Below are 8,590 nucleotides of genomic sequence, written 5' to 3'. Positions count from 1 at the left end.
ATCTCTTTGTAAAGGCCTCCCTTTGCCAAGGTCAGTGTTGGTGTCTCAGGGAGGGGCTCCTGCCCTCTCCCCCCCAGCCCCCTGAATGCCCCTCTCCAGCCATGCCATCATGCTCTTTTCTCTCCCCTTTGGGCCTTTGCACATACTACTCCCATTTCCTGAAACCCTCTTCCCCCTCTGCCTGGACAGCTTGCGCTCAACATGCGGGTCCCAGCTTTGACAACCCTGCCTTTTGGGGAGCCTTCCCAAGAGAGGGTCATTTCTGATCTCCTCCAAATCATCAAGTAAAAGTTCCCTCAAGACACACAGTGGCACTGAGCCCTTTCTATGGGCTTCTATGTTGTGAGCATCAATATCCGATAACTTTACAAAGTGGGTATGGCTGTCACCCCCTTTTGTCAGATGGGCAAACTGTGATGCGGAGAGGTTGAGCCCCTTACTCAAGGTCACACAGGGAGCGAGTGATGGAGTCAGATGTCAGAGCCAGCTCGGTGGATGCCCAGATGCGCCTTCGAGGGGAGACTTGGCCACAGCTGCTGGGAAGGTCTGCAGACATTTCATCTAACAGTGCTTTTAAGACCGAGTCAGCCCTGGAGAGCCGCCTTGCCCAGAGGGCAGCCCACATCCGGGGACTGGTCGGTGTGGGGTACAAAGGCTTGGCCTTTGTGGAGAAAGTCACGTCAATCCTGTAAGGCCTTGCTAGCTTCAGAGTTCCCGTGGGTGGGCAGTGGTCCTTGTTGGGCCTCAGCTTCTTCTTCGGCCCAGTTCCGCCTCCTTCTCTTGGTGTTGATCCCGCGCAGCACCTCTGTCCCGAGCAAGCTACGAAGGTGCGCACACAGGCCAGGTCTTCCCACAACATCAGCCGTATTCAGTCATAAAGCAAGGTTGGCGTAATAATAAGCAGGTTCTGGATTCCAGACTCTGTGACATTTCATAACATGACTAACTCAGCTTTTGACACGATGCACAGAGTAGGACATAAGACAAGTCACTCAATGGACAAGATAACACAGGGGGTGGGAAGTGAAAGAACCAGATACAACGTCAGCCTGTGGGGGCGCAGCTGTGATGAGGCCTCAGTCCCATCCAGGTCAGCTCCTGGCACCTGCTGCTCTGTTTGGGCAGAGCCATCAGCGGGAGCTGCCTTTCTGATGTGGGAAGAGAGGGCTCGTGTCTGAAGAGTCTGACAGTTTGCAGAAAAAATCCTTCCTTTTTAGGGGCACCTGGGTGGCTCAGTTGGTTGAATGGCTCCGGTCATGATCTCACAGCTTGTAGGTTGAAGCCTGGAATCAGGCTCTGTGCTGACAGCTCAGAGCCTGGAGCCTGCTTCAGATTCTGTGTCTCCCTCTCTCTCTGCCCCTCCCCTGCTCACGCTCAGCCTCTCTCCTTCAAAAATCAACATTAAAAAAAATTTTTTTAATTCTCCCTTTTTAGAGGGATTTAATCGGTCTCGAGCCCCCGCAGACCTCCGCTGCTGCTGCTTGTTGTGAGTTTTGGGGTGTCGTCCGCTGTTGCTGGTCTTGGTGATTCCCCGTTGCTGCATTACCTTTCACGGCTTGTGTCAGAGCCTGACATGAGTTGTAGCAGGATTCTCGCACAGAGTCATGACACAAAGGCTTTCTTTCCAGGAAGCAACTTTATTCGAGCTGACACAAGCTCAGAGGGTTTGTACCCGAAGAACTGAGTCCTGAACGTCAGGTGGTGTAGCCTTTTACATACTTTCTACTTCTTTGTCTCCTATATATGGGTAACGTATAGACACACAGTCTAATTGGGTGGTCTGGTTATAGGGTCAAGAGAGATGTCATGTATGCACCTAGCCAGGTTGCCTTCCCGTATCTTCAGGTCTTTTCTCACCATATTCCTTAGGGAGGGGACCCTACTGCATCCCTCCCTTTGATGCTCAGACTCCCCTGTTTTGGGTTTAAGAGCATTGTCTTGATTTAGAGGTTTGTATTTTCATATCATCATCACATGCATGGCCGTTTTTCTTTCAACCATTGCCTCGATGAGGCTGGAAACAGACCATATCACCCGGGGAGCTGGGCAAGGTAAGATTAAGCAAGCTTCCCAAATCAAGAGGATAATTCCCATGAGGGTTTTGAATCCCCGCCCCCCAAGGTATTGAAAACCGTCCTCTGAATAACTCCCTGGGGTTCCAACCTTTCCAGGTCTGGACTGGGACATGAGTGACCTTTCTCACTCAATCTGTGATCTCCTCTAGGACTTTTCCTTCATCATCTCTCCATAGGCAGCAGTTGCTCAGGTTAAACTTTCCGCAAACTCCTTCCTCTGAAGCAAGCAGGTAATTTGAAGCCAGGCGATTTTGATAGATGGCATCATGCACTTTGGTCTGCCGCTTGCCTGGTGAGGTAAGAGCTCTGGCAGTTTCACTGGTTATTATTTCTATAACTGCTTTCTGTTTGATGATGCAGTTTAGCACGTAAATGGGGGTGTGGTAGCCCCAGGACCCAACCTTTGCCCAAGTAGCAGGGCCATATTGGATTATTTGCTCAGGAAGCCATTCCTCATCTTTCCAACTGCCAATCTGTAGGGCACATAACTCCCTTTGGGTCTCCCTATCCCCCTGCACCTGGACACCCAAAGGTTCTCCCCTGGCAAGTAGGAGCAAGAGGAAAAATGGACGGATAGTTCCTAGCACACACATACGCCAGGCCAGGCTGAGGGAAGTACTCTATAGGCTGTCCTTCATCCAGGACGGTCCCCCCGGGGCCCGCTGTTGGATGGCTGTGTAGACACTGTCCCAGGCCTCTTGGAGATGAGAAGTTAGATGAGGGGTGAGGATCTGTCTGGTTCAAGGTGATCTGGGGTCCCCCACCACTGGGCTTCCCGGGCAATTAAGTTATAAAATCTTTGGCCTGGGCATGTTAAGCTTCCAACAGAGGGAGTGAACTTCCTTCTTCACCAGAGAAGGCAACTCTTTCCCCCCAATAATTGAGGTGTTGAGGAGCCAAACCCAGGTGGTGGGGCTGGGGTATTCCGTTCCATTATAAGGTTCGCAGGGATCTAATTCTCTAGCCTCCCATGGCCATCGATCCTCCATGTTGGTACCAACGAAGCATCCTGTCCCCAAAAGGAAGGTGAGTACTAACAGAAACCTCTTCCCACACTCCCAGCTGGTTGGGCAGCCTCTGCTAAGTCGATGGTGAAATGCAGAACAAGAATCACAATGACAGCAAGAAGCAAGGGGTGACAACACAGCACAGTACGGGAGCAGATATAGAAATACGGGCAGTCTATGTGTTCCACCAGACTGTCGATTCCTCAAGCTTCTGCCGTGTGTAGATCAGTCACCTTCCGGGGTGACCCAAGCAGGGCTGCCGTCTCCCGGAGCCTCTGGAGTTGCAGGTTGTTTCTTCCGTAGTGTCGGCTTGCACAGCGTCGATGGATCAGGAGTGCACTCCCAGCTTCGAGATGCCGGCTTCACTCTGCTGTCCTGAATCTGGGGACCCGCCTCGGCTCCCTTTACTGCAGTAGGGGTGGACAAAATGACAGTGAACCTCAAGAGGGGTTGTAGGGGTTGGACATTCCACTCTGTCACCCACACAGCATCTCCTGGTTTAAAGGGGTGAGCGTCTGTGGTCAGACTCACTGGTAATCGCTCCCTGACTCAGTGGTGTAAGGCGGTTAGGGTAGAGTTAAGAGCCCGCATCTGTGCCTTAGGGTTAGATTGCCTACCTCATGTAGATTTCCCCTTATGCCCTTGATAATGGGGGAGGGCCCATAAAGGACTTTATAACGGGAGAACCCCATCTACTTCTTCAGCCTCCCACTTGCAGCTGCCTCCCTGAAGGTCCCTTATCTCTCCCTGCCTTGTGTTACCCCTTTCCCTAATCAGAGTGACTCTTGCTCTCTACAACCTCCTAACAATGACCTGCACATGACCCTCCAACAGGGGCAGTGAGATCCCAGGACACATGGTGACAAACACCCCCTTCGGTGGCCTCCCTGTGGAGCAGCCCGGCCATCCAGCAGGATGCCAGCCCATGGCACGTGCACAAGCTTATCTGCTGAATAAATGAGTCACCACATTTGGGTGAAGAGCCACCTTGGTGATCAATGAAAGTGCCTATTTGTTGTCCCGGTCCTCATAGCTGTTATTAGTAAATTGGCAGGTCCCCTGCATGTTTGCCATGAGCCCTGATGACCACACCCCGGCCACCTTCCTGAGAGCCCTGAGCTTCCCCAGTGGTCCTCAGGCCCCCGGTTTGTCCTTGGAGCACTGTGCATGGAGGAGTTGACGGGACCACCTCTGTACCCCCACATTACAAAGGAGACCAGTCTGGGTGTCCTGAAAGGAGGCTGCTGGCAAACTTAACCTAGTTCAGGGTGAAAGTGCAGAGTCCTTCCTCATTTGGATTGGCTGGAAAAAGAAACCTACAAACAAACCTTTTCCTGCCACCCCAGTGCCACCTGCCTCAGATAAGCTGTTCTTGAGCCCCTGTCCCCACCCCAGCTCTTCAGCAGCTCTGGCTGGGTTTGTTGGAAGTAAAGGGAAAGGGGCTCTCCTGGGGGGGGCTCTGCTCCCACCATGAACCTGAAGCCATTCCCAGTAGATAAAGGATGAGTGTAGGGGGAAGAGAGGAAAACGCTAGCAGTGGATGAGGAGGCAGGCTGGGTGTCTCCCCACCCCCCCCAGTTCCATCCCACCCCTTCTCCCCCATAGCCGGTCAGGGTGCAGAAGCACCTGGTTGGGGAAGGGGGGCATCCAAACAGATCAGGTTGGATCTCACCACTTGCCACTGACAAAATCCAGAAGTGGAGAAACAAGTTGCGGTGAAACGAGAAAGGAATTTATTTTGGTGAGGCCACCACTGGGAAAAGAGCCAACCATCAAAGGCTATCTCAAAAATGCCAAAGATAGTTCCAGATTTAGGTAAGGAAAAATGTGAGGGAAAGGTGGGTGGAGATGGGCAGGTAGGCAGCAAAGGTTAAATCAGTCATTGTCTTGGAGTCCAGAGGTGGGGGGTGGGGGTGCCTGCTGGCTCAGGTCAGTCCTTGTTGCTGGAGGGGATAGTTTTGGTTCCCAACCCTTGGGATGCTCTGCCCACAGGGTCTTTGATCTGAGCCCAGAGACTTGCTGGAAAGAACTCAACTAAAACGTTTGAGGTCAAAATGAAGGCAGCCTAGGGCTGCCTGGTGATTCAGTTGGTTAAGCGTCCTCTGACACCAGATCTCAGCTCAGGTCTTCATCTCAAGGTCATGAGTTCAAGCCCATGTTGGGCTCCACGCTGGGCATGGAGCTTACTTAAAAAAAAAAAAAATGAAGGCAGCCAAAATTCCTCTTCCGTCTCCACCTCGGCTCTCCCGGGTTTCCTTCCCTCTGGCACATGCCCACGCATCACGGACAGCCCCTGACTTTCAGCGAGGGTCACCTAGGGAAGGAGAACAGTCAATATCCTGCACACTCCGATCTTAACACACTCCATATTTGATCTTCCAAATACGCTTCTGAAGTAGATACCACTTCCTCTACTTGACAAAAGAAATCAAACCAACCCCTGAAGTTCAAAGGCGTTGTGGAACTTGTCCAAGGTTATGGGGCTAGAGGACTGGAAGCCAGGTTGTCCGATGCCAGGGCTGTTTCTGTTATGCGGGGCAGCTTCCTGCTAGCCTCGGGGCTGGGGCCCCTGGCCCCTGGGGTGAAGCATGGGAGTCTGGCTCCAGGGGACACAGTTACCAGTCAGTGGGAACAGTAACTGTGGTTGTGGGCGAATATGGTAACACAGATCCCTTCCTGCGCCCAGGCCCATGTTCTGCCCTCTGTGTGGGATACTGCGATTGGATGAGGGCCACAAAATGCGGGGCATCCCAGACAGAACAAGAGTTTAGTGCCTACACCTCCTGGGAGCAGGCAAGGCAGCAAAAGAGGGACTGTCTGCCTCCAGGCAGTGGGGGGGTGGGGGAGAGGCTATAGTTACAGGACTGAGTGAGGAAGTATGGGGACCTGTGGAATTTTCCCTTTTTTGGTAAACTGAGGTTGTGAGATCGTTTGTGCCCGGTTGTGAATGGCCAGGTAGGGCCTATGGCCATGCCGAGGTGGGTGGGTTCACTGAGCCTGATTGCAGCCAGCTCTCTGGTCGCTGGGGGTTCTTTGGCCTTGTTCAGTTTGCATTGCTGAAGCCTGTTGTCTAAAAGCAGCCTCTCTCTACTCTCTGTGTCCTGCTTTCGGTATCTCAACATCTCAAACATTCATGGTATGACAGGCTGCTGAGCAGCTTAAGGCTTTGTTGCAGTTTCTATCTGCCTCCTTGGATCTTATTCTTAGGACCAGGAATGCGAGGTGGATGTGATTCTGGTGGGAGTTCCCTCTTCCTTGTGGTCACTCGTGGGGAAGGAGCCAGAGAGGAATCCAAGTGTGGGCAGCTCCATGAGGCTACAAGGGTGCAGCGGGGGACCCGTCTTCACGGCTCCAGAGTCAAATATAAGGATGTGGTTAAGCCAGCGGCCTAGGGCCTCATCTCTGGGAAACTGCGTCCTGGTCTCTTCTCCGATGCCGCGGGCCACGGGGCTGAGAGCGAGGAGCAGGCAGTGTGCTGGGGAGCACCTGGAATCTTTGGGAGCCCATGGAATCCGGGGAAGCATGTGGAATCCCAGGCACCCACAGAATCTGGGGGAGCACATAGAACCCCGGGGAATTTGTGGAATCCTAGGAGCCCATGGAATGCGGGGGAGCATGTAGAATGGGGGGGGCACAGGACTCTGGCAGAGCCTGTGGAATCACAGGCCTGTGGGACCTGGGGCATGGCTCACTGACTTACTGAAATGAAAGCAGGAAAGGCAAATTCAAGCTTGATTTTGCGTGGAAAAATAGTGGCGACAAAGGTGTTATGCCCAGATTTTAATATTGACCCAAAAACCAGAGACCACCAGGGAGGCCGAATCACGCATGCAAAAGCAAAGGGCTTTATTACGGGCTTATAGAAGCACGGGCTCCCAGACTCCACCAACACACTGGCTCCACGTGGAGCGAGCCCTGAGCCTGGGGCGACAGGGCCTTTTATGGGTTTGGGAAGGGGGAGTTACAGGAAATTGTGACACAGGTATAGTGATCCAATCATTATTATGACAGCAGGTTTAACCATTCACATTGCCTAGAGTATTTGTTACTTTTGGCGGGACCCAATCACAACATTTAGAGTATTGACCAATCACACAGTGGGCCCAGGACCCTAAGGTAGGGCGTGACTAGTCTTAGCCTCCATATTTAGGCCCGCCCTTAGAAATGTTAAAGGTGTTAGCTGGCCTTTCCTGATTGGGTGTTACACGGGTGGTCCCTCCTGCCTTGGGCAGTGTGTGCCCTTCTATTGTCTCATGGAGTCAGTTTCAGACCTGCGTCCTTACAAAGGAAGTTCGTAAATAACTTACATGCCTTTTTCTTCATAACACTAACGATCTCAAAATACACAAAGCATCATTCCCAGCAGAAAGTGCCCCTGCTTCCTGGCTTGGAGTGTGGGCATGACGAGAATCCCCAATTCTGGGCTCTTTCAACTCTGGAGGAAGATCAACACCTACGTGTTTTCTCCACCAGGTGAGTCCCTTGCAAAGAAGCAAAAAAGTGTTAGCTCACCACTTTCTACTCCTGCAGTGATCCCAAACCTCTCTTGTAAGAAGGGAAACAAAACCAGATGATTTCCCTCCATTTTGAATGAAGAAAACAGGCCTGGCTGGAAGGGATTTGCTCTGGAGTAAAAGGATTTGCTTTCAGCTCCGACTGCACTTTCGCTCTCATTTCCTTGTAAGCCTTGAACCAGACGCACTTGTTTAGAGCCTTGTCTACAGGTTATGCAAGCGAATCACCTGAGAAACGCCTGTGAAAACAAACCAACCAACCCAGCAGAGCCAGCCCTGGGGGTGTAAGTTCTGACCCCGATTTGGGCCCTAGATGGAGCTGCAGACCGCAGGCACTGGGCACCCCCTCCACACAGATCCTGCCGGGTTCAGCCAGCAACCAAATGTTGGTTGTGCTTTTCCTCCTCCTTGGGACCCTGCCCTTTATAGCTCTGGCCCTGAGCCTTCCAGAAAATCTGAAGAGTCCTCTTTTCCCTTGGCTCTGAAGGTCAGTGAGGTGGTTTGGTTCAAAAACCTCGCCTCCTTTAAAAAAATCTCACCTATTAGGATTTTCTTCCCATACTTCCCCATGAACCGGGGAGGGAGTAGATTTTTTTTTCTCAGGCTTTTGGCCAAACCACAAAATCTCTCAAAGACACCCTTTCCAAGATGCTGAGGCCATTTAACCCCCTTTAATCCTGAACATAATTTGTGTTGTAAACTACATTTACAGGGAGATCTATACAGTTTCCAAGACATTTTGGGGGTGATGGCCTCACAAAGTTCAGTTCAGTGGATCAGTGCTGCAGAGTCAGGAGCAGGGGTGGAGGGGGTGGGGAGGGGGAGACATCATGGGTGCAAACTCCAAAAAAGGCAGCTGCGAGAGTTTAAATCTGTGAGGCTTTTCAGCTCCAAGGCCATGGTCCACTCAGGTTGCCGCCATGGCCAGGAGGACCCGTGGAAGGTGCAGGACTGAGCACCCAGTTTTGCTTCCGGGTGCTTCCCGGTGACAGAT

At 52.1% G+C, this 8,590-nt stretch overlaps 1 long non-coding RNA gene across 1 annotated transcript; it reads left to right on the top strand.

Moving 5' to 3' along the window:
- The first annotated feature begins 1,018 nt into the window (after positions 1-1,018).
- On the top strand, positions 1,019-1,651 carry LOC115288129. The gene is made up of 3 exons (XR_003906819.1): positions 1,019-1,090; positions 1,435-1,486; positions 1,629-1,651. It is a non-coding gene; the product is annotated as an uncharacterized LOC115288129 (long non-coding RNA).
- Positions 1,652-8,590: the final 6,939 nt, after the last annotated feature.

The sequence above is a fragment of the Suricata suricatta genome, chromosome 3 (genome assembly GCF_006229205.1).
Source record: "Suricata suricatta isolate VVHF042 chromosome 3, meerkat_22Aug2017_6uvM2_HiC, whole genome shotgun sequence".
Classification (NCBI taxonomy): Eukaryota; Metazoa; Chordata; class Mammalia; order Carnivora; family Herpestidae; genus Suricata; species Suricata suricatta.
The sequence above is the reverse complement of the archived record's forward strand: the minus strand, read 5'-3'. Positions and strand labels throughout refer to the sequence as shown.